This window comes from Camelus ferus, chromosome 12, assembly GCF_009834535.1.
Source record: "Camelus ferus isolate YT-003-E chromosome 12, BCGSAC_Cfer_1.0, whole genome shotgun sequence".
NCBI lineage: Eukaryota > Metazoa > Chordata > Mammalia > Artiodactyla > Camelidae > Camelus > Camelus ferus.
Genome location: NC_045707.1, coordinates 52507948 through 52528485, shown reverse-complemented (window position 1 = coordinate 52528485; position 20538 = coordinate 52507948). Strand labels below are relative to the sequence as shown.

Genomic DNA, 20538 nt, shown 5'->3' with positions numbered 1-20538 from the left:
TTCTCACTTCTGACAGGATAATTATTCTAAACACGGAGCTGGATCGTATGAACTTCCCCATATGAAATTCTTTCAGTGGATGCTCTGCCGTGCTCCCTAGACCTGTCCGGGAACAAGCACTGGTCCCCCGGTTCCCAGCAGTCTTGGGGGCAAATGGCCCTCAATCAAGTGACCCTCCAGGAGTCGCCCTCAGCCAAAGATGGCAGCTTCACCCCAGGCACCCCCCCAGGGCCAGCTGTCATCTAAGGACCAGTCAGTGCAGGGCTGTACAGGCCACCCCAGGTCTAGAAGCCCCTGTAGGATTTGCTCTGAAGTTCAGCACTTCCCTCGGCCCCCTCCTACGTCCTTCACTTCCCTAAAACGTTGACCCTGAGAACACTTTCTAATAAATGCCTCCATGCAAAAACCAAAACCAAAAGCAAAAGCAAACAAAATGAAAAGCATTGTCTCGGCGTCTGAACCTGGACCTGGTCTATGACGTGGTGCCAGGAGTGGTCGGAGGAAGCGGCTGTAACGTGCGGTTTGAGATGGAGATGACCCCAGGTGAGCTGGCTGTGAAGATCTCATCAGCCATGGCAGGTGGAGCTTGAACAGCCCCAGGCGCCCTGCAGGAGCGGAGCTAACTCTCACCTGCAGCGAGCCAGCACGGGGAGGGCGCCCAGGAAGGAAGGCACTGCGGTGGGAAGTGGCTCAGAGTCTGAGAAATGTCAGGAAAGCAGAAGGGAAGGATCAGTGGGATCAGGCAGCCGCTCTGCGGTGTGCTCCGTGCATTGGAGGAAGCAGCATTCGGGGGAAACCTGAGTCAGAGTCAGAGGGCTTTTTCGTCACCATATAGAGCGAGTCTCACCTTCTGCAGCTGAAGGACAGGAAACACGATCAAATCCAGGACAGATCAGCAGAGCTTCATGGGAGGTTGAACTGTCATCCCCAGAAGGTCTCCAACGCCAAGGCCAAGGCCCTTGGAAAGGAGTGGGGCCCCAAGGCACAGAAAGGGATTATCTGAGCTCCTGCACTTGTAATTTTTAATGCCAATTCCTCTGAAATCTCTGGACCCCAAGAGTATCTTACTCTTTCTTGTGAGCGCCTAGGGTTCTCCTCTCTTCCTTGAAGATGGTACGCACGTCTCTGAATTTCAAGATAACACACACCTCCTTTAGCACCTACCCTTATACCCTCCCCTGGACACAAACCAATAACTCAGGCTAAGTCACAGTAAACTCGCCAGGAAGGTGCTAGGCTTACTAAGAGAGGAAAGGACTACCCCCCGAAGAAGCCACAGGAACCAGCCGACAGGAACCAGCAGAAGCCGATACATGGGGCTGTACTTTGAAGTTCCGGGCCAAGACAGGCAGAAGAGTTGCATAAGAGTTTATACACTTGGAGGGACTCTCCCATGATACAGGATTGACTATTCTGGCAAAGACCCGGAAGACAGTTTCAATGCCACGCCTAGTGGTTCTTAGAGCGCTGGAGAGAGCAGTGGTCCAGGTGCAGGAAGTCACCACTTCAAGACCATGACAACGGAACAGGGAGGATCAAGGCTCCGGGAAGTGGATGCCCCAGAGGGAACACACCACACAAGACCAGAAAACTAGCCAGCTGGCTGCGTTCTGCAGGATGGTACCTTGGGGGAGGGGCAGCAGCGTCACCAAGAGACTCAGAGAAGCCTGGGATCTGTAGACCAGGGCTGCTGGCGGGGGTGGGACCAGATTCCTGGGCTCCCTGCTAGCAGCAGGGTTGATAAAATCCTAAAATAACAGAGGTTGGGGCACTGCACTTAAATGTCAGAGGCAAGATGGGACAGTTTTCATAATAAATGCAAGGCTGTTTAGCAGCCAAAAGGCTGTGGAGATCATAGGTCATGTCACACTTACAAATAAGGTAGATGGGGACCCAACAAGGGTGGTGTTTGGTCTGCACGATCGAGATAAAGCAAGGATGGGTGATGAGAGGACTGAGGATAGCTGCCCCAGCAAAGGGGCACAGCCACTTCTCCAGCCCCTGGACCTAAGTGTCCAGACCCCTTGGAGGAAGAAACCCTACAGGACGACGGCAAACGCGTATGTGAGTGACGTCTCCAGCCATTTTCTAAAAGGACATACGGCCCTTTACTTGAGTAATCAGATGCTGGGGAAAGGAAAAACGTAAATATTTTGATGACTGTGGTGCAGTGTCTGGTGTGAGCTGGTGAGATCCTCAGAGGCCCGAAGCATCACCGTGATTATAGCAGGGGATCTACGGGACCCAAGTGATACATGGATCCTGGCTCAGATCTGGCCGACAGGAGGTCCGGTGAGTCCACGACCCGCCCAACGGTCACTCCCCTGCCCCTAAATGAAAATTGTAAAGGACATGTGTGAGAGTTGGCCCCTTGGCATATTGACCCCTTGGCATGTGAGGTAATGGCTATCATAGTGAGAAAAGCCAAGGGGACGTCTCTGAACACCCACCCCCACCCAACCTTCCAATATAGTAAATCAGAAGCGGCTTTACATGCTGGGGGAGTCACACAGATCAGCAGCACCCTCAGGGCCATACTGGGCGTAGCAGTGCTGGTCCTCAACATAACCCCATGGAATTGCCAGCTTAGCCCCTAAACATCCAGACAGACCCTCGAGGAGGGCAGTGGACTACCACAAACTCAGCCAAGAGGTCTTTCCAGGTGCACTCCGTGCCCCACTTGGCATCATGGCTAGCGCGGATTAAAACTGCAGTCATGTCAAAGTCCCAGGGACCACCTGCACTTCTGACCAAATGCAGGGGTTCCCACAACCCACTCAGTTTCAGTGATTCTCTAGGAAAACTCACAGAACTCACAGAAAGTGCTGTGCTGACCATTAAAGTTTTATTATGAAGGGTAAGACCAGGACAGAGCCAACGAAGAGACACACGGGGCGAGTCAAGGCAGGGGGTGCCCAGCTCGTCCACGCCCCCTCCTCATGGAATCCAGACGTGTCGCTCTCCAAGCACATTACCGTGTCCATCAGCCAGGAAGCACCACTGAGCCTCGGCGTCCAGAGACTTCACTGGCACGAGTGGTGAAGTCATCACCCATGTGACTGACCTCAGTCCCCAGTCCCTCTCCCCTCCTCAGAGTTCCAGCCCCCTAATCACGTGGTTGGTCTCTCAGGGGACCAGCCCCCATCCTGAAGCTGTCCAAGGGCTCATCATGAATTACCTCATTAGCAGAAGAAAGACTGTCCCACCACTCAGGAAATTCCAAAGCTTTGAAGCTCTCAAGGGCCAGGAGCTGAGAACAAAGACCAGAGGTGTTTACTGTGCCACAGGGGGTGAATTCCTGCAGGTGAAGGCAGCCAGGCACGCAGCGGCGGGTACAGGAGACAGAGCTGAATGTGAAGATGTGAGTCTTCTGCTTCAACCCTGAAGGGCCATCCCAGCTCCAGTGGGTCAGCTGTAGCTTGTGTCGGAGTTTAAGTTCCCTCTTCCACCCCCTCCAAGTGTTGATCCTCAAACGTAATCCCCAATAAACCTCCCCAGGCATGTCTCTTTTCATTCGACTTCCTGGCAGTTAAAGACGTTTCCCAGTGCCTAGCAGGATTAAATCCAAGCTCTTGTGCAGACAAGGTCATTTGTAAGCTCTCCACCTCGTTCTTGAACATCAAATTGCACAATCGTTGAAACTTACACTTCCCCCACTGTGGCTTTCACGCCAGTCCCTGAATTCCTTCATCGAGCTGGTGGGGGTGGATTAGCTGGTGACGTTTTTCATCCATCTGCAGACCTGCCCGCTTGCCACCGGCAGGTTGCTCACAGGCAGGCCCACAAAACCGTGTTCCTCCAACTGTGTTAGCACTTGTGATAGAGACGGCTCTTCCCAGAATTGTTTATGACGGCACTCACTGTCATGTCATGATATAATCTAATTTAAAACTACATAAGTCAGTAAACCATGAAGACAGAAAAAAAGGGTTGTTTCTGGGAAAACTAAATTAAACGCTTTGGAAAGACCTGATGAAGTTGAGTTTCCGAAGATAATTGCTCCCTTATTTGGATAAACCATAGAAGAAGATTGAGAGGGATGTTAGGCCTCTAGAAATGTTCTCAAGAAGGCTGTTTCTAAGAGACTTCAATTTCTCAGTCTACTGGAAAGAAAGGACCAAGAATTCAGAAGCTGCATCAAGGCTGTAGCTCATGCAAGAAAGAAAATATGAAACAGCATGTAATCAAGAAAAGGCACAAATGTACTTATTTAAAAACAGAAACGGACTCACAGAGAAAACAAACTTCAGGTTACCGGCAGCGCCGGGGGGACGGGGGGTGGATGTCAGGGGCTGGAAAGCAGTGGAAAGGGATAAACTGGGAGTTTGGGATTTGCAGAGACTACCTGCCGTATGTAAAATAGATAAACAACAAAGGCCAATTGTAGAGCACAGGGAACTATATTCAATATTTTGTAATGAGCTGTAATGAAAAAGAATCTGGAAAAAGTCCATATGTGTGTGTATATATATGTATATATAACTGAGTCACTTTGCTGCACACCTGAAGCTTGTCCCTTGAGCCCCGTCACGTGATGTGGGTCCCGCCACCACTAGTCAGACTGTCCACGACCCTCATAAGCCTGGTGTGCACTGAAAGTCCCTGTGCAAACCTCAGAATCTTTAAAATCACTGATTTCCAGGACCTATCATCCTAAAAGGGGTGACGTCAGCAGAAAGACTAGGTAAGAAATTTTTTAACGTTTTCAGATATGAAATCTGACTGTTACGAAGCACCTGGAAGTTAAAAAATATAACTTTTAAAAATGTTTTCCTTATAAATGAAAGTGGGAGAAATTACTATGTATAAAATAAATAAGCTACCAGGGTACATTGTACAGCCCAGGGAATTCAGCCAATATTTTACCATAACCTTACATGGAGTATAACCTATAAAAACTGCGATCACTATGCTGTACACCTGAAACTAATGTAATATTATAAATCAACTACAGCTCAATAACAGATATATAAATCGAAGCTGACATAGCACATAAAGAAGGAAATACCTTTTGACAGGTCTAACTTTGAGAGATCCCTCCCATCCCCCACCCCTGTAATTGAAACGGTGTGTCTGTTTCCAGACCTGCTGGTGCCTGGAGGCTGCAGTCTTGTCTGGGCTCTGACTGTGGGAGCCCTGGGCCTGGGGGCTGGAGGGGATCCTCCACACTGAGACTGGAAAGGAGAAGGGGGTCTGCTAGGAACCTCCCTCCCCTATTTGCCCAAGGTTTTGTCAGAGAACCTCAATTAAGACAAATGAAGCAAAACACCTTGTGCTTTTGTTAGACCTAGGTCTGCCAGCTATCTTAGTTATGGTTCAGAAAATGGGAAAATATTTTCAGTGTAGGTAAAAAATATGATGAAAACCCTTCACCTAACATCTTCCCCCCGTGACCGTATTTGTAGAAACTGTGGCTGGTCACCTATGTGGAGTCACACACAGGGCTGTGACTCTCACCCCCACCCCCCCACCCCCGGCCCAGGACCACGCACAGTGAGGTTTCCAACATTTTCAGACACTTTCAGGAACCTCACCTGCTTCGGAGGTTCCCAGCACCCTTCAGGGCCAAGGAAGAGACTTTCAAGCTCCCAGAGACCTCTTCTCGCCTCGCCTCTTCCCCCAAAACGAACCTCCTGACTCTCAGATGAATGTGGGAAGAAGGCAACACTGGTTCTGCGCACGTGGAGGGAACCAGAGCATCACTCGGTCACCTTGGTGATCCTTGGAGGCACAGGGGCTTGTAAATACATTTAGGTGCACGATCACTGAAGTTCACAAGCGATTATCAATGCCATGTGCCCGTTACCACAGAACACGGAATGTGTCATTACATAAACCTTTTGAGATGTTTTCCTCCCAGTAATATATATTCTAGGAATATAAAAAAGGAACAAGGTAAGTACTAACTCATCATATTGCCGACAGTATCTACGTAACCTGCTCGCCCTGCAAAACGTCAGGACAAGACGTGAGGCCCAGTCTCCTAATAACCCAGACCTTGTTGATTTTTCATTGTTAGAGAAGAAGGAAAAACTCTGCCCTAGGCTTAGGAGTTGACATTTGGTTCTGATCTATCCATCTTTGGAGGAAGTCCCTCAGGTCTAAGGAAGATTGCTCAGAGACTATTGCACAGGAGATGATTTGTCACTTAAGAAACTCCTGCTCGTCCCCGTTCATGAAATCTTCTCCGTGATTTGTTTCACCTGTTTGATTCTTGCTGTGATTCTGTAAGTATCAACAATACTGCCCGAGGAAAGCTGAACTAGCTTTCAGGTATACGTTCTGCTGCCTCCAGGAAGCCACCCAGGAATACACAATCCACACACGCTCCCTTTCTCTATAATTCTTGAGGTGCCCTTTAAACACTGAATTACATTAAACTTGCTTTCAAGCACCGCTCCCATCAGTCCAACCCACCTGTATATCTCTTGGAGACTGAAGCCTAGCTGTGGAATTTCCACTTTAGGGATATTTAAATGCTCACAGAAAGCTTTCTGATCACCCAGAAATGTGTCAAGAGTGGAGAGTAAGTCCACGGTGCTAGTGAGTGCTGTCAATTTATTTTACGAACAATGATTGTGAAATTCTTATCGTGATGAATATGAAGTCTCGCAGCGCTGACCGGAGTTGAAGTGCCATCTTATCTGAAACCATGGTTTCAGTATAATGTAGTACAGGGTGGTTTGGGTACCATATATATATATATATATATATATATATATATGTATATCTATCTACTATGGCCTAGTAGGTACATATAGTACCCTGATAAGCACGGGCTGAGGATACAAGACTAATCAGGTTCTAAGTTTGACAGCCTGCTGAGAAGTGGCAGCTCAGCTATGTAGCATTCTGGGAAGCTCCCACCCCCAATTTAAAAGTTATTAAAACATCCCCCTTTAAATCAGTTTATGGAAAAATAAGAAAGCAAATATATTTTTTATTTTTAACTGTAATCTGCAGAAAACAGAGATGAATTGAAAGATTTATATACAGGACTGTTTGTTGTCAGATCATGCATCAGATTAAAAACTGGAAAACATTATACATTTCCAAGAAATGGAGTTAATACAATGCAATACTATACACTCATTAAAAGAGTGTTTTAGAATTTCTAATAGCATGGTAAAAGGTTTAAAATGATAGTAAGTTTTAAAAATAGATTATAGCATTATGTACAGTTTGGTTTCTTATTTATTTTAATGTATAAAAATCCAAAGGAAAAAAGGTAGATTTTTAAAATATTAACTATGATCAGCACTTGAGAATGAGAACTTGTTTTACATCCTTATTTGTACATTTTTCTATTTAAAAAAATTCCCACAGGGCACGCACATTACTTTTGTAATCAGAAAAGAAATGGTAAACATTTTTTAAAATTGGTATTCTGTATTGGAAATATAGTTTTTAAATGAAGTCTGGTTCTAAAACATAATTTTTGTTAACAGCAAGAGAAAAGGTGAACTAATACAATTTCCTCTGAGATTTTTAAAAGATAGAGTATTATTTACCCAGCACTCTGATTTTGTTTTCCAAATACTATTCTGCACTAAAAGAAATCAGGTATTTTTAGCATTTGGATTCCAGAGATGGAGACAGGAAAAAGTCATGATGAACTTTAAATACCTTTTAATTTTTTTAATTTATATTTTGCACATAATTATTTTTGTTCCCAATCCCATAAGCATTACATGCAGAAGCAGCACCTGCCCTTGGTGCCCCCCAACCCACACTCCTGCTGGTCCTAATCCTGGCCTTCCCCAAGGCTCACATAGAAGGCTACCTCTCCCGTGGTGCCGTCCCCGACAAGTTGGAAGTGCCCCCCAGGTCCCAGGGAGTAAGGCAGGGCTCAGAAAATGATGCTGTCATGACAAAAGGACATAGGAAGCATCTTGAAAGGGCTCCCAGTGACCACGTTTGAGACAATTCAAGCAAGAAAGTAATTATATAAGTGGATTACAATCCATTGAATGAAACATATCTATGAGTGCATACTGACATAAGATGAATGGATGGATGGATGGGAGATAGAATAGAATAGATAGATAGATAGATAGATAGAGAAAAGATAGATAAATGAGGGGTAGGGAAAGCTCCTCATTACTGTAGAATTCCAATTAATAAGTGAGCTTTTTAATAACTGTACTGTGATTGTAGGAAATGTTAACATTGGATGAGGTTTGATGAAGGAAGTCAAGAATTCTTTATTCCAGTCTGGCAACTTCTTTTTTGAAAAAATTTTTGAAAAATTCGGGTGATTTAAATAAGATAGAATTATTTTATATTATTCAATAAACGTGTCATGGTTGTAGAAAATTGAAGAAGAGATAAAAATATAACAACCCATAGCTCCATCATACAAAGATAGATTTCTAATTGTCTGCTCATTGAGGGAGGTTTTTGAAGGGCATTTAGAGGCAAGAAGCCACGTGGATCTAAAGAGAAACACGCAATTCCTGCTGGGGTTATTCAAGTATATGACCTTGAGCTCTTACGTAGGACCCTAAACAGCCCTCCTTGCAGTATTCTGACTCAGAATTAAATCCACATGTTGGAACATGGGAGGACATGGGGCCAGTATCAGACATGCCAACGAGGGCCTCTTCCTAACCACTCAGAGCACACTTCCGGCCAGGAAACCACCGTCAGCCCATCCCATCTGGAGAACATTAGCAGGAATTTCCATGGATGGCATCCAACCCCCCCTGCAGGCATCATGGGGCCTGATGACAACCAGGAGATGGTAACAAGATTTCCAGCAGCAGAGAAAGGGCGAAAATTATGTTTAAATTATGTAAAATTGCTTCTCTTAATATAGAATCTTGATCAAAACCCAAAGCATCTGAAGTAATTACAAAGCGTCTCCTTGGTAAGGCATCATTACTAACTCGCAAGCAGACAAACAAGGGGCAGCAGAAAAGGCCATGCCCTCATTCACAGCCACCAGAGCCGCATCTCTTGGTACGATGTTATGCCCCGACTGGAGATGGAGGTTTATGGCTGGACAGTGAGGGGAGGGGGCAAGCTTAGGGTTCCGCGTGAGCCAGCACAAGGGACCTGTTCTCTGGCTGGAACTAGGCTGTTGCTACGGCAACAACTAGATGATGGACAGATTTCTGAACACGCAGCGGTCTACTGCGATAAGAGCTTCCAGGCTGTCTGCTAAGTATTTTCAGAACTGCTTAAGTGTGCACACTGTGTAATGATGCTAAATGTTACGTTTCAGGATCAATTTTAAGTGCCCTTCTTTTAAAAATGGAAATGATAGACAATCTGGACTATTTTTAGTCCTTAATAGCCATTTTCACTAATGCCAGTTTTATTCACGTGCCAAGCCAAAAATACCGTTCTCGGTGCAGCTCTGCTTGTTTGCTTTAAAGAAGGTTGGACAGAATTAATGAAAAAATTTAGTGTCCCCTAGTTCACAGTAAGTTCTCTCTGAGCTGAATTTAATGCCAGGAGTTGGATAGGTTTTAGAAATCAACATAATAAAAACACAGTAAGATGCTTTTGGCCCTTTCCCTTAAGAGAATATTGTATCTACAAAGCAGTTTCACTTTGGTTGAAACAGGAATGCGTAATGCTCATTCTACAGTAGCATTTCCAGGCAACCAAGATTCCATCCTCTGAGTTTTATACAAAATACCCTTGGACTTCAATACACCTAAAATGCTTTTGACAACCAACATTTAAAAAAATGCAGTGAAATTTTGTTTAGAATCACTGGAATTTGGAGCAAGTGGCTTCCTGAGATCACTGCCTGGTGAAGACCCCAGTAATCACAGATGGCATAGCTAACATCTGAAGGGACCATCTTAAAATCCAGGCAAATCTTCTAATGTGTTTAATGATAACTTAAGTTTCATTGATCAAACATACATTGGCTTTACGAAGAACCTGAGGCTGAAAGTCATCTATCTTGACCGTCAGACTGATTGTGTTCAAGAACCTTTTCACTGAAACACGTCATGCACAGAGAGAGGGAGGTACCTGTTTCCTAAGTGCAATCCGCTCTATTAATTCCCACCAAAATGCACCCCTGTGCAACCAGCACCTCAGTGAAGAAACGGAATGTCAGAGCAGCCTAAGGGTGCAGAGGGTTGTCACACTCATCTCTGTCGCTATCCCCCAGGGGCAGTCCTCACAGGCCCCCACGAGCTGGCTCTGAGCCTTACACAAGTGGATTACTCAGTGTGCTCCTTTCCCCGCTGCCTCCCTCAGCCAGCTCTTTGTGACATCCGTCCATGCACATGCTTATGATGATGGTGTTTGTTCATTCTCCTCCCAGTACAGAATTTATCAATTCTTTTCACCAAAAAGATGACCTGGACCTGCTTTAACATGCTTAGTTCTTGGAAACAGTTACAATTTGCAAAGTACCTTTTTCTCAAAGCTGAAAATCAGAAGAGGTAACAGAACTGAGGTACAGACGCGCTTTTCCTTGCCATGTGAGTGATGATAATCCTGCTGCAGTACTTCCATGGAATTAGGAATCAGGATAAACATTAGGCAGATTGCCTCTGAGCTCTGAGAGGCATTAAAAAGCAGTATTTTAAAAAGTCACTATGGAAAAAAGTATGAAAAAGAACATGTATATGTATGTATTACTGAATCACTATGCTATACACCAGAAATTAACACAGCATTGTAAATCAACCAAACTTCAATTTAAAAAATGGTCGAAAATATAATAAAATAAAATAACAAAAACAATAAACCCATTAAAAAACAACAAGTCTGCACATGTAAAAAAAAAACTATTTTATCACAAAAGTGATACATATTAATTGCAAAATGTTTAGAGATTAATAAAATAAGCAAAGAAAAGTAGCAAAAAAAAAAAACTCACTAATAATCTCATCTCCTATGGAAATAACTGTTACAATTTTGACTTCTGCCCTGTGTGTATTTTTAAACAAAAGTGAAAGCAGAGGGGAAATAAAATAAAACAAAGAAGTCCCTGTAAGTTCCTGTGTACAACACACAGTTCAAGTCCCATGTATTTTCCTTCTATTTCTGAAACCCACCCTGAGATTTAATGGAACTGTTTCAGGGAGGCGCTAGTTGATTTGTCTTCTTTTTTTGGTCTAAAATGATTTTTGAAATCATTTGCACATTGCCAGCTTGCATATTTTCAAATATATGTCAGAAGAGGCAAAAAATCCCATGCTCATACAAGCAGCATATTTTCAGCAACGTCTCCATTTATATTACAATCATTGGGGTTGCCACAGACAATTTGCAGACACTCTAGAGTCAACATATTATTTTGAGAGCCTGCAACACCTTACCCAAAGCACAGCTCTGAATTCAGATCGCTTTCCTTGAGATCTGTTTCCCGCCTCTCACCAGAGCACCCAGAGGAGGAATCAACACAGTCAAAGAGTCATTCAGATGCACAATATTCTGCAGTGCATTTCCACGAAGAAAACTGCAACCTCTGTTTCTAAGGGAAAATTCAGACCCACGCTTGAAAGTCAAAATATTTTCTGTTTTTTATGTTCTGCTGCATTAACTAACAAATCAAAAGCACACGATCTGAACCTTTCTCTTGAAAATAAGTTTTAGGGGCTTTTACAGCCAAAGGAAAAGGAGCCAGGTAAGTATTTTATCTTCCATTTACTCCAAAAGATTTGAAAAAATAGTTCTTCTGTGAGATATCCTCAAAAAAACGTTGTGTGTAAATTGATTCAAGACTCCACAGGAACACACACGCAGACTTGTAGGTCCGTGTGTATGCACAACACACATAAGGAAATCTAAACGGAGCTGCTGTTGGAGTGACCAGCTGGTGGAGGAGGGGCCAGGGCCGGCCTGGACCTCCAGGTCTGCGGGGCCGGCCGGGGGTCAGCTTCCCCTCGAGGTCAAGATGAGCGGTGAGCCCTCTGTTACTAGGGGGCCCTTTCATGTTTTATGAACTCAAAAGGATTTGCCTAGATGGTCTAAGCTTCCTTCCAGAACTAACACACTTTGATTCTTCGTCAGAAATAAATCAAATTGTGAGCGGCAGAAAGGAGGTCAAAACAGGGGCCAGGAACTCGGGGGTCACTGGGAGATGGATTGATGAGCATATCCAGGGACCTCAGGAAAGCAACAGACACACAGAAACGGCTTAATCCCCCAACCTGTGCATCTCCCACTGACCAGGGTGTGCGGGACACAAGACAAGGGACCCCGTCCGTCCCAAGGGAGGGCACGTTCAGGGGACAGACACCCCCAAACTATGTGGCTCCCCACCCCCTTCAGAGAAGGCAGCCATTCAGGGTAAGAGACAGGATTTGGATTTTTTTAATGAACTGTTTAAAATTTTTCGAATAGCTTCAGATATTCATAAAAATTGCAAATTGCCCACTCTGCTCAATGATGGATAAAGAACACGAATGAGTAATAAAGCTTTGTTAGATGAAATTAGAGTCAATGAAGCCACTGAGATTTTAGGTCCCTCTTCCTGCAGCATAACCTCAGCCCTATTTCAGATGTGGGATAAACCTTCGCTTTTTCCCAGATGTCTGCCCAATAATAACATCTCAAATTGTAGACTATTTTGTCCTTCTTCATTTATCATGTGCAAAATTTGAACTAGGGTCAATTTCTGGACTTTTTCTTCTAATTTTTTTGTTTCCCATTGGTTTATTTAGTTAGACAACAATACCATGCTGTCTTAACTTATCTGTCTCTGTATCTTTTTATGTCTTTTAAGCGTAACTCTTGCCCACTGCCTTTCTGTTTCAGAGTCTCCCTCATAATTCTTTTTTAAAATATTTTTCCATGTGCAATTTCATATCTTTCTCAATGTTGTACATCTAGTACCAAACGTGTCAGTCTTAAAATTGATCCTTTGACTCAGGTTATTATAAGTAAGATAATTTTTTTTTCTCGATTTCTTTCCCTTTTTCTCTTTTCCTGATTCAGTGTCACCATTTCTACATCATTAGGTTACCCAGCACCAGCATTTGAGTTAGTCTTGGTTTTTACTCCTAAGTGTGCAATCCTTACTTAAGTCTCCTTGTGGTTTCTCTAACATCTCTTGGTTCGCTGAAGAGTGTCTTCCAACAGCTTCCTTGGATGAGCTCCCAGGAGCAGTGTTCTCCTGAGTTTGCACAAGTTCTAAACTATCTGCCTGTAGCCTTCACACCTGAAGAACAGTTCGATGATACGAAAGCCTTCGCTCCCTCCTCATTTCTTTAGCCATCTTCATCCTGCTGCACAAGTTACTGTGGAAAAAAAAAAAAACAAAATTATCTTGATTTTTCCCCATGTCTTAGTTTGCCCTGCTGCATTAAAAGTTCTTTCTTTACCCTTGAGGTCACGTATTGAAATACATTTTTCAGTTCTGTTACCTTGGTTTTCTTTTTCAGCCTCTCTCATGTTGGATCTCTTTTGCCTACAGCCTCTGTTCATTTCTCTCTTTCTAAGTTTTTATCCTGATAAAACTTCAAGCAGAAATGTTGCAAGCATAGTAGACCCATTCTTTTACCCTGATTCACCAATTGCTAATATTCTGCCCCATTTGCTTGGTGATTTGTGCATTCTCTGTCTCCTTCTCTCTCTTACATATATTTTTATTTGCACCCTTTCACCCTAAATGCATCAGTCTATTCCCCTAACAGCAAGGCTATTTTTTTTTATAAAACCACAGAACATTGTTCAAATCCAGGAAATTTAATATTGATACAATACTGGCATTCATACAATACTGTTGTGTAATTCACAGTGTGTTCAACTGTCATCGATTGTCTCAATAATGTCCATCAGGAAAAGCCGCCCGCTCCGCCCCTTCCAGCCCAGGGTCACACATCAGTTAGTCATCAGCGCTTGCGTCTCCTGCACTCTGAAGTGTTCTTACACTTCTCTTTCTTTGATGAATTTCATCTGCTGTTTTTGAGACGGTCGCTCACTGTGGGCAGTTGGGTGTTCTGTTGTGATCAGCTGCAGGTTACGTGTCAGGGCAGAAACACCACAGAAGAGACGTGATCTCGGTGAGTCATGGCTGAGATATGTGACCGTGTCCTGTGGGACGTTAACTTCCGTCCTTTGGGGGAGGTGATGTCTGCCAGGCTCCTCAGGGGTCACGCTCCTACTGTTTTCCTTTGCCGGTAACGAATATCTTGTGGGGAGACATTTGGATGGAAACAAGATGCTTATGAGCCTTACCCTTCCTCCCACCAATCTGGTCGGAAACAACAGGCGTCAGACAGCGGTTTCCTAGCACAATTGTGTCCCATCTACTTCTCTTGTTGGTTTTCTGCAGGAAGGAGGAGTGTTTCCTTTTCACTCATTCATTCAGAGATTGACTGATTCTCATTGTGGTCAGTGGATAACAGCTTCTTTCTATGATTATTAGTTTTTGATGCTCACATTGTCTCAGAATTGACCGGTGGGACTGTCTCCCCAAGTTGGCTTGCGGGGTCTTTGGGCGTGGCTCCATCCTTTGCTTACCTCCTTGCCTCCCAGCACAAAAGGATGTTCTGTCCCCCATCTTGTGCTCTGCTCTCCACAAACCAAGAATCAGCCAGTTCTCCAAGGAAGCCATTTTTAAAGCCATTTTTTTAGAGAATGGCTCTCAGACCTCAAGATGTGGGTGCTCGTGTGAACTGAGGCAGACTGTTCCCGGGCCCCCTCAGCAAGGAGAGCTGGGGACCATATGGATGGGTCCACGTGTGTATGTGTGTGTGTGTGCATGCGTGCGCGCGAACGTGCGGTCCTGGGATTACACGGACACCTCCAGTTCCACTGCGCACCTCGGGGTACACTTTCCTCTCCACGCCCCGTCCCCTACGTGTAAGTCAGGCCTCCAACAGGAGAGGGGGGGGGTCGGGGCCAATTATCCTCAATACATTTACCTATTTTCTCGATCCTAAAATACCCAGAAATCGTTTCAGAATTAGTAACCCAAATGTGAAACACAAAGCTACTAATTAGAATTCAGTATGTGTGTCTATTTTTATCTTTAGTCCGAGGTATACAGTCAAAATACTGTGTTCAGAAGTACCTGGGCTGGTTTCTTGCATGCCTGTGTTCTGTACTGCTTTTGACACTTTTTCTCTGTTTTGAATTTTCTCATTTCTGTTCTTCATGTTGCTTTGTTGTTGTGGTTGTTAGTGTTTACTTGCCCTTGGACTCCACGCAGTTCCATCCTCATTCTGGTGATGATTCACTGTCTTTTCATATTTCTGTCCTGAGTTCTGTCAGCCTTCATTTCACACCCCGCTGCTGCCCTCATCTTTCACCTGAGTTTTGCATTTCTGTTTCATTATATAGCTTTTAAAGTGATATTTCTTCTACATTAATGAAAATTTTATTGTTTTATAATTTTCACCTCTCCCAAGAAATAATTTTTTGCAGGATACCCTTCCCCCGCTGCTAATCTTTGTCATCTTTTCTTTCTTTTGCAGCTTTTGACCTAAACTCATTAGCTGCCTCCTTTCAAAGGATGCAGACTTTATAGAGGCCATGAGGAAACTATGTCTAGGTTCCCAATGGTGCTAATGGAAGTTTTACTTTTGAGATGTTAATAAAGAGGTTGTTCATTCCTCAAGCTTTAAATACACACGCACACAGACACACACACACACACACACCCCAAAGGCTTGAACAAATTCCTTGTTAGAGTTCAAAGATGGTGCAGCTCCCAGCCTCAGGCTCAGGAATTCTCTCCACGGACTCTGCACCTGCGCCTGCCTACCGGCCCCTCCTGAGCTGTGGCACCTCGGGGTCCTCGCACTCTCCCGAGGTCTCCTGGCCATCTTAGCCTGTCCTGGAGACTTGAAGAAAGTCTCGGCTACAGTGTTTTTCCTTTCCTCTTATAGGGGTTTTCAAAAGTCATTTTTTAAAAAATAGCATTAACATTCAGGTTATTTTGAAGCCTTTGCAATCACAGACCGCACAAGCGAAGGTTCTCACAGCTCTCTCACCCACGGGTCCGTATGTTAGATTCTGGATGGGCAAGATGTTGAACATAAGCTTTAACAAGTGCAGCGAGACTAAAGGAAGTCGGCGAGCCTGGTATTTTCGTTTACTGTTCAACAGTGATTTTGCCTCCCTGTTCCAAATGAAGACAGGCAGCCTTGAGCCCAAGCAGAAAAACAATCAGTCTACGTGTTTGTTTTATGTTTTTTTGTTTGTTTGTTTGTTTTTACCATTTTGTGGCTATATATTCTGAATTTCAACTGTACCATTTCACTCCTAGGTTTTTTTTTTCCCCTTTTAGCTTTTCCTCTCCTCATTTTTCTCTTTCTTCATAACCTCATCTCACGGCTGGAATGGGCGGAGAGGAAGCAAGGAAACAAGACTACAAACAGTAACTCGGGTGTGTTTGAGATACGATTAAAGCGGAGGATCAGACCCGCGTGGGGCTCCTGATTCCTGCGCTGTGAGTCCCACCTGGGTGACTCATCGCGCTTTGTTTCGTGATTCAAGAATACGAAAGTGATTGCGCAGCGCAAAGAAGCGCAGCGGAAGAACACGGCTTTGTTGCTTGATTCCAAGTATGTTCGCAAACAGCTTTCAGCGCAGACAAAGGAGCAGCGTTCAGGCTCTCTTCTTGTCAAGCAGAGCCAAACGCCCGGATGGAAACTGAAAAGGAAGAGCCGAGCCAATTACCTGTCACTGAATTGTCAGGCAGCGAAACACGCAGGTCTTTGGAAACATCAAACGCAACCTTTGGATGAGTGGATCCCTCTTCGCAGCTAGAATTGTTTGAAAACTGCTTTCTGTTTCTTACATAAAAACTCATACTGTCTTATGTCACAGAATAGTGCAGAATTAGAGAGAAATGGGACAGTGGGGGGAGGGCACTTGGGAGGCTTTCTCCTCCAGTGAGAAGACATGAAGTGGACTAGGATGCACCACCATCACCATCATCATCACCACCGCCACCTGATATCACCACCACCACCACCACCATCACCACCACCACCACCACTGACAGCTGACATTTTTAAGGATTCACTCCACCAGGTGTGGGGCCAAGCAATTTACATACATTATGTCCTTTAAGCCTCAAAACAAGCCCAGGATGTAATGTATGCTGCTACTATTATACTAGTCATGCCACGCCTGATGGTAGCTCTGACTTACTGAGTGACTGCTGTGTATCAATAAATGTGCTAAGCCCTTTATGTCCACATCTGTGCCTTAGTCCTCACGACAACTCATTAAATCAGCCCCATTTAGTAGATGAGGTGATTGAAGCGACAAAGGTAACTTATCTAATCGACACACCTTGAGAAGCCACAGTCTGTGTGAGGGGGGTGGTCTTACAGAGGATGACGGTGTTGAACACGTTCCCTGGGTCTCTGAAACTGGGGAAAGTCCCCATGTAAAGTCTGTCCAGGGGTCCCTCCATCCCCTCAACACGTGATGATGATGAACGACCATCGTCTGTGGAATGCTCAGTGCTCTCGGACAGAGCCCGTGCCCTGTTGGTCTTGGCTGTGTTCGAGGCTCTTGTTCATAACTATGTCCATCTGATGACCATGAATGCTGTCAGCTGTTCTTTCCTCCTCTCCCCGTCTTCACACATCCCAGGAGTCACACTCCCACTGCTCCGTCATTCCTTGCTAGCAGTAGTGAACACACTGAGAGGGACACAGAAAAATGCAGAGAAGAGAGGGATTCTAGCACCTGTTTTATTCACCGTGATCTTGGCGACTAATGCATTTTGAAACGTTGGCATGTAGTGCTCTGCTGTTTACTATGCCTGCCCTGCAATACATTAACACATGTTTCTTCTTTCTCAGGATGAGACTTTCTGGTTTGCCTTTTAGAGAAAGCTGCTATACTTCATTATAATGTCCTAACTGTCTATCTTTTATGCAAATGTCAAGTATTTATACTAACCCCGGATTTTCACAGTCGTGCAAAGCTTGAAGGCAGAAGCTCACTGACCTGGAGACGGTGGAGTTCCAGCGTCCTGTAGCCAGTCAGACAACAAAGGCAGGGCCAGAGAAGAACTCTGATTAGAAACATGGAACTCTCCAATGAACACATACAAATGGCCAATAGACACATAAAAAATGCTCAGTATCACTAATTATCAGAGAAATGCAAATCAAAACCACCATGAGGTCTCATCTCACACCAGTCAGAATGGCCATCATTAAAAAGTCCACAAACAATAAATGCTGGAGAGGGTGTGAAGAAAAGGGAACCCTCCTATACTGCTGGTGGGAGTGTAGTTTGGTGCAGTTATTATGGAAAACAGTATGGAGATTCCTCAAAAAATTAAAAATAGGCTTACCCTATGTTCCAGTAATCCCACTCCTGGGTCTATATCTGGAGGGAACTCTAATTTGAAAAGACACATGCACCCCAGTGTTCAAAGCAGCACCATTTACGATAGCCAAGACATGGAAACAACGTAAATGTCCATCGACAGATGACTGGATAAAGAAGCTGTGGTATATTTATTCAATGGAATACTACTCAGCCATAAAAATGAATGAAATAATGCCATTTACAGCAACATGGATGGACTTGGAGATTGTCATTCTAACTGAAGTAAGCCAGAAAGAAAAAGAAAAATGCCATATGAGATCAATCATATGTAGAATCTTAAAAAAGAAAAAAAGAAGACACTAATGAACTCATCTACAAAACAGAAACAGACTCTCAGACATAGTTATGGTTACTGGGGGAAAGTGGGTGGGAAGGGATAAACTGGGAGTTCGAGATTTGCAAATATTAACTACTATGTATAAAAAAAGATAAAACAAATTTCTTCTGTATTGCACAGGGAACTATACTCAATATTCTGCAGGAACCTATAATGAAAAAGAATATGAAAAGGAATGTATGTATGTATATGTATGACTGAAACATTATGCTGTATGCTGGAAATTGACACATTGTAACTGAGTATACTTCAATTAAAAAAAAAAGAATTATGGAACTCTAAGACTATTATCTGACCTCCTCATTTGTAAAGAAAGTAGGATAACAAGGGAGGGGTGCCCAAGGTCACCCCTCCAAGTAGAGAAGGGATTGGAAGCGACACCCAGGCCAGCAGCCACCCTGACCTTTAACAGCTCTGAACCCGCTAGTGCATGATGCTGCTGGGTTTCTAACTTAACTGTTAAAAAAGTTATTAAATTGTTAAAACCAAAACAACACAAGCAATTTTTAAAATGGTTCAAATTAGGATGTTTTGAACTGTTTGATTTCAACAATAAATGGAATTATTGTGCCACATAATGAGAAATCAGGTACCAAATGGTTTGATGCTTGGAAAACTGAGAGTCACAGCAACTTCCCTGAAGACCCATGTTCTTTCCACTGTCTGTTTTGCCATTTGGTTTCCTTTTACCCTCATGCTTGTGCGCCCAGGGCTGCAGGAAGGCTGAAGTGGGTCTGAGTTCCCCATCTTCATCCAGCAAAATCCAAGACCTGGGAGAGAGAGAATGGTCTCTCAAAGGAGTTGCACCACTTTTTAATAAAGAAGAAAACCTTTTTAGAGACTCACCACCACCAATGATGAATCCAAAACTTTGGCTCATTTTTCATTTGGAATCTTTGTTTTCTTCTTGTTACATTTGAAAAGTCTGTTGGGTTCCTGGGACACCGGTTCTTTCTCAGATCCGTGCTTTGCTCCGATCTCCCCCCAGGGGGTCTTGACACTCTCTTTAGAGTGTCTTTTGCAAAGCTAATTAAAAAAAACTTAATGAAATCCAACTTAATAATTTTTTTCTCTTTCATGGATCATGCTTTTGGTTTTGTGTCTTAAAAAGTCTTCACCAAACCTAAGGCCATCTAGAATTTCTGCAGTGTCGCCTATCAGGTGTGGCATAGTTTTGCACTCTACAACTATAGTTCTCTTCCAGTCCTCTTACCGGTAGTTGCTGTAGAAATGGGCAGAAACACATTCACCTTGCCTCTTGGAGGACGCCTCTCATTCAAGCAGAGAATACAGGCATTTGCAGGGATGTGTAAGCCTTTGAGTTACATCACCTCCTCAAAGAGTGGAAATGCTGGGAAGGGAAAATGTGAATAAAGGATGAAAAGATGTTTGCTTTTCTGATATAGTTTTAATTTTTACTACAGTTTTAATCCAGAGAAACACATTCAAGAGAGAGAGAGAGAGATGTGAGAATGGACTGAATGGTGGTCCAAGTCTCAATCCCCTGGGACTGATGAATGTCACCTTATTTGGAAAAAAGGCCTGTGCAGATGCAACTTAGTTAGAGATTGCAAGGTGAGGCCATCCTGGGTTATCTGGATGGGTCCTAAGTCCAAAGACCAGGATCAGAGATGAGGGACACAGAGCAGGCAGCCATGTGAAGACAGAGACCAGAGAGACACAGCCACTAGAAGGATCCCTTGGAGACACCAGAAGCTGAAAGAGGAGAGGAGGGGAGCCTTCGGGGGGGAGGCCCTACCAAAACCTTGACTCCGGACCTCTGGTCCCCAGAACTGGGAAAGAGTAAATTTCTGCTGGTGTTAAGTCCCCATGTTTGTGGTCCTTCGTTACAGCAGACCCAGGCAACCAATATAGATGCTAAATGAAGGACATAGTTTGCTGAATCATTCAGAATCTTGGCT

General features: G+C 44.1%; 1 long non-coding RNA gene across 1 annotated transcript; it reads right to left on the bottom strand.

Moving 5' to 3' along the window:
* Nucleotides 1-17247: 17247 nt before the first annotated feature.
* LOC116667812 lies at nt 17248-19348 on the bottom strand. Its single transcript, XR_004324890.1, has 3 exons — nt 19210-19348; nt 17842-17914; nt 17248-17579 (listed from the first exon to the last, which is right to left on the bottom strand). It is a non-coding gene; the product is annotated as an uncharacterized LOC116667812 (long non-coding RNA).
* Nucleotides 19349-20538: the final 1190 nt, after the last annotated feature.